This window comes from Crocuta crocuta, unplaced genomic scaffold (assembly GCF_008692635.1).
Source record: "Crocuta crocuta isolate KB4526 unplaced genomic scaffold, BGI_CrCroc_1.0 scaffold139, whole genome shotgun sequence".
NCBI lineage: Eukaryota > Metazoa > Chordata > Mammalia > Carnivora > Hyaenidae > Crocuta > Crocuta crocuta.
The window spans coordinates 9,511,718-9,519,364 of NW_027533258.1; the positions used below are offsets into that span (position 1 = coordinate 9,511,718).

Here is a 7,647-nt window from a genome sequence, read left to right on the forward strand (position 1 = left end):
TGACCCCGACGTGATTTGAACACGCAACCTTCTGATCTGGAGTCAGACGCGCTACCGTTGCGCCACGAGGTCGGCCGGCCGGTGGCCTGGACAGGTCTCCCCCATGGCCACTCGGCGGCCGGCCGGGGACCCGGTGATTGGGGACTGAGGGCGGGGGGCCGTCCTGAGTTTCTAAGCTCCGGTGGCGCTGCTGCCTGCGCCGCCCCGTGCGACCCGAGGGGGCCCGGCGCACCGGGCAGCGCAGCGGTCCCCCTGTCCCCCGCGTCTTGCAGGCGAGCAGGTGGCCGCGAGCTGTCACCGCGGACCCCCTCCCCCGAGCCCACAATCCAGCGGGGACGGACGTGCGAAGAAACTGGTAGAAGGACGGACTCCTGGGGCAATATGGGGGGAGGGGGGCGCTGCCGGAGCCCCGGGCACCTGGGGGGCGAGACCCGGGCTCCAGCGCGGCGCCAGCCCCAGGCTCGGAGATCCGATCCCGGGCTTCGTTAATTGTGTCGCTTGTTACCGTCTGGGGAATAACGTACAGGCAGTGAAACACGCAGATCAGAAGTGTGTGCTCTGATAAGTTTTAATAAATACAATCCACAAGCCCATTCAAGATGTAGGACGTAGGACATTTCCTCCACCCCTAGAAAGTTCTGTCCCCGCCCCTTCCCAGGGGCAACCACGGTTCTGATTTCCATCACCATAAACGTCAGTAGGTTTTAGGGCTCCCCAGGTGAGAAGGAGCCGAGGACTTGTAGAGAGGGGTGCCGGAAGCTAGCAGAGCCCCACCCCTCACCCCCGTTTGCCTCTTGAACGAGTTCAACAGGCCACATGGCTAAAGAGGTCATGCTGTGTTTCAGCCTGTCCTTTCCAAGTCACATGTCTGCACACCGGGCACAGTAGCTCTCACGAAAGTCACCAGGGACCAGAGATGTCAAAGCCCATGGACGTTCCTCAGGCCTGGCTTTAATCGACTCGAGGCCACATCTTCTTTAAGAGCCTTCTTCTGCCTTGGTTGTCATGACATTCCTCTCCCCGCTTTCCCGGATCCCCACCCCCCACCCCCCGGTCTCCCTTTCTGTCCTTTTATTTCTCAGTTTTCTGTCTCCTCTCCTCACACGGCACACTTCCCAGACGGAGCCAGCCGTCTGCATACTGAGGGCTCCTGGAGCCTGCTCCCACCTCTGGATCAGAGAGCCAGGCCCTGCTGAACACCTTCACTTGACCTTGTCATCCCTCCTTGAGTCCCTCTGCGCTCTAGGCCAGTATCTCATCTCGACCCTTCCTCTCCCTCCTTCTCATTTCCGGTCACCAAGTCCTGTCCATTCCNTCTGCTTCCAGAATAACCAAGGAGAGTCATCTTTTTTAAAATGCAAATTTGATCCCAGCCCACCGTGGCTTGCAGTCAGTCCCTCCCTGAGCCTCAGTGTCTCCACACGGAAAATAGTAAAGATTGTAATGGATCACTCTGAGTTCATTCGCTAAGATAAAGCGCTCAGGGCCTGACGGGTCATAGCAATTAATAATGATCGCTATTATTAATGTCTGGTCGTTGCTTGATTCCTCAGCCACTGCCTCCTCACCTCCCATGTGACAATCACACCAACTCATTTACAGATGCCAACATGCACTTCGACTTCGGTCCCCACTATCTCTGCTAATCCTTCTTTACCCAGGTGACCTTTACATACCCCTCCCCCAAGACTCAATTCAGAAGCTCCCTCCTTCCTGCTCCCCAACTCCAATCTGGGGGAAGAGGCTTTTGAGGTGTCTCCTCCAAGATAACTTAAAACACTACTTGAAAAAAATGCTTATTTATTTTGAGAGAGAGAGAGCGTGAGCAGGGGAGGAGCAGAGAGAGGGGGCGGGGGGTGGGGTGGGGAAGAGAATCCCAAGCAGGCTCCACACTCAGCACGGAACCCGATGCAGGGCTCTACTCTGGGATCATGACCTGAGCCGAAATCAAGAGTTGGACGCCTAACCGACTGAGCCACCCAGGGGCCCCTAAAACACTAGTTGTCATCATTTCCTTGATTATTTCCCTCCCCACGTTGTGAGTTACTCAAGAGAAGGAAATATGGATTCCTGGCACCCAGTACAATTCCTGCAAGATAGTGTGTATTCAGTAAGCATTGGTGAAATCAGTGAGGGATCGCTTTAGCAGAATCCCCAGAGGAGGTAAGAGCCTGCTTTGTAGAGGAAGGAGACATGTCTGAGTAGCTGAAGGGCATGGGGTGAGGTGGAAATTTTTGCTAGAGAGGGAAGACGGGTCAGTGAATATGGTACCAGGGAACGTGGACTTGATCCCTAGGTTCAGAAAGGTTCTGCGGCAGGTGTGAGGTACAGGTGGTCCAGCGTCACAATCCAGAGTACTCTCTGACATTTAGGTCTCCATTTATCCCACCAGTTTCCAAGTTTTAGAAACCAGTAGATGATTCTGTCTGGATCTGCCTTGCTCAGTATGGTAGCCACTAGGGTGCTGATTCAATATGGGGCCATTCAAATTAAGTTGAGGGACGCCTGGGTGGCTCAGTCGCTTAAGCATCTGACTCTTGATTTCAGCTCAGGTCATGATCACATGGTTGGTGGCTTCAAGCCCTGAGTTGGGTTCCATGCTGACTTCAGGGAGCCTGCTTGGGATCCTCTCTCTCCCTCTCCTGCCCCTCCCCTGCTCATGCTAGAGCACGCTCTCTCTCTCTCTCAAAATAAATAAATAAACATAAAAAAACAAATTAATTTGAAATTTAAAAATTCAGCTCCTTAGCCCCATTAGCCACATTTTGAGTGTTCAGTAGCCACGGGGAGCTAGCTTGGTACCACATTGGACAGAGACAATATGAACTATTTCCATCATCATAGAAAGTTCTGTTGGACAGCGCTGATCCAGAGGCTGAAAGCTGGTGGCTCGAGGCTTGTGTGTTCTTGTCATTTTCCCACCACTTTTTAAGTTGGATACTCACATTTATAAATGGAGTGAGAAACTGGATTTCTGGCCTCTCTTCAAACAAGAACAACAAACCCCCCAGGACTCTGGCAATGCTGGGCTTTTATTTCCTTCCTCAAAACCATTGAGCAAAGCCGAGTAGCTGCTCCCTCACAAAACCCACAAAAGACGTTAAATGTGTCGGTTCACAATGATCCTAACAAAACAACGGATTGGTCACTTTTGGAGGATGTGCTAGATCTAACGGCCTGTTTACGGGAAACATTGGACACAGAGGAACATGGTAAATGAGAAGACCAGAACACTGTCTGCTGATGGCCCAGCGCCTTCAACAGAGAAATTGCAAGAAAAGAAAAGAAGAAGGCGTGGGGAGGGAGGGGGGAAAATCTAAGATTAAAACAAAACAAAACAAAAGATATAAGAGACCCATTAACCAAGTGCAGTGTGTGAACTTCATCATGCACATATGGATATTGAGCAATGGATATTGAGCAATGGATATTGGTCAATGTCAACTATTTGGTGATGTATGGGATTTGCTTTGAAATAACCGAGTGGGACAGAGAGGGAGAGGGAAGTCCGGCCAAAACAAGTTTGGCCATGCGGTGGTATTTTTGAAGCAGAGTGGTAGGCTTCAAAGGGGTTCATCATACTATTTTCTTTAATTTTGCATACATTTGAATTTTTCCATGATAAAACCTTTTTCCCCCCAAGCTCTTTTCTTTTTTTTTTATTTCTAGGAGAGAGAGAGAGGGAGAGAGAGAGAGAGCGTGAGCAGGGGAGGGTCAGAGAGAGGGAGACAGACTCTGAAATAGGCTCCAGGCTCTGAGTTGTCAGCACAGAGCCCGACGCGGGGCTCGAACCCACGAACCGCGAGATCATGACCTAAGCGAAAGTTGCATGCTTAACCGACTAAGCCACCCAGGCGCCCCCCCTAAGCTCTTTTCTGACCAGATCAAATCAAATGTTGAGATGTGTGAGTTCCTTCGGACCTCTGCTAGGGAAGGACACACCAGGTCACCAGCAGTACCTCCTACGGCCACTGGGTGGCTCTAAAATTCACTTTTGTGTGACCTCTGCAGAGCCGGCTTCTGGGAGCCAAGGTCACGGAAAAGTGACAGAACAGACCAACTGCTTGCTCACTGCTTAATGCTCATGTGAAATGTGACTACCAGTTCTTACTATCTAGTAGGTTCCTTTAGGTTCCCTTAGGCAGGAAGCCTATGGTAAACAGAATGCCCCCAACTTCCATCTACGGGAACCCAAACTCGAAGAGACATGCTTGACCCCTTCCTTTTTCTCATCCACCCATAGTCTCATGTTTAGACCTTATTTTTTCATGATCTCTTGATTCCTTACACTTTGATCCACTTTCTTATTCCACTCTGGCCCAATCTCATTCTGTCCGTCCTGGATAATTTTCACAAGCCTTCTACTTAACATCCTAAAAATCGATTCTCCATATTGCAACCAAAGTCGTCTTCTAGAAATGCAAACCGTACCAGGTCCGTTCCCATGGCTGCAAGGCCACGCATTTTGTCCGCCCATCCCCCACCCCCCTGATCTCTTCTTTCCCTTCCAATAGGAGGCTTCAGACACACTAGCTTCCTTTCTGTTCTGAGAACACACACACTGGCGTTGTTTGCACCTAAGGACCTTTGCACTTGCTTCTGCCTGGAAAGTTCTTTCCCCAGATCTCTGCCCCCGCCGCCCCCAACCTGTGAGTCCTCTTCACTCTATTTGCCCTGGGAACTTGGAAAATCTTGCAAAAGCAGGTGTGGGGTTTTGCTTGCTTTCACTGGATGGCAGTGCTACCTTTTCTGCGAACGAACGGTCAGACTTGATCAACCGTCACTGGGGGAGTTGGGCTCTCAAGTCCTGGGCTTCCTGTTTCCAGAAGAAAAGTCATGTGAGCTATAGGCACTGGAAGGAGCCCTTCAGTGCTTGGCAACCTGTGCTCAGAAGGTTTTCTGGCTTGCTATGCTGTTATTTCCAAGGTGGAGAGCACACAGAGCCCCCCCTCATTATACTTTACATGTCATTGTTGTTCTTGTGTTGAGGGTCTCCTAGTGATGAGTGTCACTCAAAGGCGTGACTCAAGGCATTTGGGTCCACTGTACTTTGCCTGTCCCTCCTGAAGTGGGGGAGGTTTGAAAATATTTTCAGAATTTTGAATTTTGAAACGGCTCAACAGTTAAAGAGAGAGTCTCCCCTCATGCCCGAGAGCTGAGAAACCAGTGCGGGTAATATTTGATTACCAGCCAGTATTTTGGGATTAAAAAAATCAAGAGACTTTGCTGAATCTCAGTCTTTATACAGATAGTTCCCATGAAAAGTCTAAATGATGGTATTTTAGGGGCGCCTGGGTGGCTCAGTTGGTTAAGCGGCCGACTTTGGCTCAGGTCATGATCGCACGGTTTGTGGGTTCAAGCCCTGCGTTGGGCTCTGTGCTGACAGCTAGCTCAGAGCCTGGAGCCTGCTTCAGATTCTGTGTCTCCCTCTCTCTCTGACCCTCCCCTGCTCATGCTGTCTCTCTCTCTCTCTCTCAGAAATAAATAGAACATTAAAAAATTTTTAAAAAATAAATGATGGCATTTTATTGTTTTATGAGTTTTGCTGAACCCATTGTCTCCATTAGGAGGATAAGGCTATACTGCCCCTGAAAGGTGGTTTTATATGAAAATGTCATTACATAGTTCCAATATATAGGAAGTGTACAGTTAGGGACGTCAATCCTAAAAATCATTTCTCTTTATGAAGCAATTTAATGTCTCAATGATAATATTATATAAGACCCAGAAGGAAAACTTAGAAAGGGTTATTTTTTAAAGCTTTTCGTTTTAAAATAATTTGATTTACTGAAAAGTTGCAAAAATAACACAGACGGGGTGGCTGTCGGGTTCTGTCCATAGAGCATGGGACCCTTGATCTTGGAGTTGTGAGTTCAAGCCCCAGGTTGGGTGTAGAAGTTACTTTAAAATATATATCTATATATCTACATCTATATAGATATGTCTATATCTATACATCTATATCTCTATAGATGTCTCTATATAGAGCGATATAGGTACTACATATGTATAGATATATACATACATATATAATAAGAGTATTCCCATGTGCCTTGAAGATCAGGCTTTATCATTGCCTTTCTATCTCTACAGACACATATTTTTTTTTCTCTAAACCATTTGACGGTAAATTGCAAATATAATACTCCTTTACTACTAAAACTGCAGCATGTATTTTCTTTTTTCTTTTTCTTTTTGCAGCATGTATTTTCTAACCAGGGCATTCTCTTCCATAAAGGCAGTAGACTTTATCAAAAATCAGGAAATTAACACTGATAACGCTGATATCTACTGGTATCTAGAGGCCTTATCCAAATTTGCCAATGGATCCATCATGTCTTTCACAATAAAAGAAAGTGGTTGCTTTCTGTTTTCCGGTCCAAGATCCATTGGGATCATACATTATATTTCTCATGTCAAATATGTCGCATCTCTTTGCTCTCCCTAAATTGGAAGAGTTCTTCAGTCTTTGTCTTTCATGTCTTTGATGCAACACCTTCTCACTATCTCATTGGGTTCTGAATTATTTTACCTCTTGGTTTAGGAAAAGGAAATGTATGTATTCTAGTGGGGTCCTCAAATAGATGTGTTTCCTCTCAATTTTGACCACAGTTCCTTAAAAAAGTTTAAGGATAAAGGACTTCTTTTTCAGAGAGCCATTGCTTGCTCTATTATTCTAGAGTTTCCTTTTTAAAAATGTTATTTACGGTATTGGATTACTGTGTGAATTCGTTTGTTTGCATGTGTGTCGTCCCTGACTCACCTCTTGTTTGTCCAGACCAAGAGCCCAGCACATGCTAGCTGGTCAGTGAATATTTGTTGAATGAAGAAATCAGAAAGGCCCCTTGGGTTTGTGTGTTTAGCTTAGACAGAGCTAAAAACACTCAGACAGACCATAGAGAAAGAGAGGTGTTCTTCTGGGCAATGGGCCAGGAAGGTCCCGGGGATGCTTTGACTTGAGGGTGAGCAGCGAGAAGGAGCGAGAACTTTCCGTTCTGGAAGGATCCCAGCGAGGGCGCAAGGTCAGTGAGGTCGCTGATAGCAAGACAAACTTGGGAAAGTAGCTGGGCAAAGGCGAGTGCCCGTATCTCAGGGAGATCAGGAAATCCGGGCGCTCCTTGCCTCCATGCCCTTGCGAGCGGGCCGCTGTCCGCGATGCTCTCGCCAAACTGGGGCTGGGAGGGCAGGGGAGCGGAGGGGAAGAGCATCAGAGAAGGTTCCGGTCTGGGGTCCTCCGACAACAAGGGGCTCGGCGGCCATCTAATAAGTGACGACGGGACAACGCAGGGACATCCACGTCTGCACGTTTCTCTCCCACGTGCCCAGGGCAGTGGGGGCTAAAGGGATGCGGAGGAGGGAGGGAGAGACCCCGCCTTAGGCCTGGCGGGGACAGCGGGCTGCAGCAAGCACCTCGCGCGGAAGGACCTCCCGGGCCTCGCAGCGGGGACGGGGCCCGGGGGACTGGGGTCCGAGCCGCACCCCTGGCGGTCGATCCCCGCTTAGAGCTTTCTGCGGCAGCGCCTGCGGCTCGAGACTTTACAGCCCTCGCGAGATTTTGCGAGATCCGGCCGCAGCGCCTGCTTACGCGGTTGCTAAGGCAACCGGGCGGCGCCAGCGCGAGCGGGAAGGAGGCGCCCGTCGAATATT

At 49.1% G+C, this 7,647-nt stretch overlaps 1 non-coding gene across 1 annotated transcript; it reads right to left on the minus strand.

The window, feature by feature from the left end:
• On the minus strand, positions 1–72 carry TRNAW-CCA (transfer RNA tryptophan (anticodon CCA)). Its single transcript has one exon. It is a non-coding gene; the product is annotated as a tRNA-Trp (tRNA).
• Between the last annotated feature and the right edge of the window lie 7,575 nt (positions 73–7,647).